This window comes from Cetorhinus maximus, unplaced genomic scaffold, assembly GCF_964194155.1.
Source record: "Cetorhinus maximus unplaced genomic scaffold, sCetMax3.hap1.1 HAP1_SCAFFOLD_487, whole genome shotgun sequence".
In the NCBI taxonomy this organism is placed as follows: domain Eukaryota; kingdom Metazoa; phylum Chordata; class Chondrichthyes; order Lamniformes; family Cetorhinidae; genus Cetorhinus; species Cetorhinus maximus.
The window spans coordinates 297,917-298,802 of NW_027596429.1; the positions used below are offsets into that span (position 1 = coordinate 297,917).

The 886-nt window shown below is 42.0% G+C and overlaps 1 non-coding gene across 1 annotated transcript; it reads left to right on the top strand.

The window, feature by feature from the left end:
* Positions 1-368: 368 nt before the first annotated feature.
* On the top strand, positions 369-450 carry trnas-uga (transfer RNA serine (anticodon UGA)). Its single transcript has one exon. It is a non-coding gene; the product is annotated as a tRNA-Ser (tRNA).
* The last annotated feature ends 436 nt before the right edge of the window (positions 451-886 follow it).

An 886-nucleotide genomic window follows, 5' to 3' on the forward strand; every position in this document is an offset into this window, starting at 1 on the left:
TGTGCAACTTCATATTAAAATGTCAAAGAGAAAAATATCAGGATGAACGATGCAAGTGGAGTTTGCAATGTTTGGAAGGAGGTGCAGCAAAGAAGTGGAAGATGTGAATGATGTTATTGATGATTGAGAGGAATGCATTACAACCTTGTGGCTCTTGTAGGTCGATTACCTTCCACAGTTTGAAATTCAGAACAAGCTGAGGCTCCTGGAGGAAACAACATTGATCTCCCTGAATTTTCACAGAGGAAATAACGCGCGTGCATGCCCGGCTAGGTTGTGACAGAGACAGGGCGGGCAGAAGGTCCTCTTTGTCTGCTGTAACCATTCTATGACTTCATATAAATAATACAGGCTTACTGCCAACATCTGGAGTCGTGGCCGATTGGTTAAAGCGATGGACTTGAAATCCATTGGGGTTACCCCACGCAGGTTCAAATCCTGCCGACTACGTTTTCCATTATTTCTGATTTTAACCATTGTAAATGGGATCGACATTTTCACAACACCTGCAGTAGCAAATATTGACCAGTGGGTGGCAGTGGAACCGTGATTGCTCACATCATATGAAGCAGACGCGGTCTCAATTATTACTGCATTTTGCACTGTCTCTGTTCATATTAACTTAGACACTGTTTCTGTTTCTATTACACTAGGACATGTCTCTGATCATATTAGAGAAGGTCATCTCTCAGTTGTTTCTGTAATTGGTTCAATCTCAGTTGTTTATGTACTGGACTAGGGCCACAATACAGTTGACACTATCTCAGTCATGACTGCACTGAAGCAGCTCTTGGCTAAAGTTACAATAAGCCATGCCCAAGTTGGCACTGCACTAGAGCTTGTCTCTGGTTATAGAAAACTAGAACATGTTTTTATTTGCATTTCA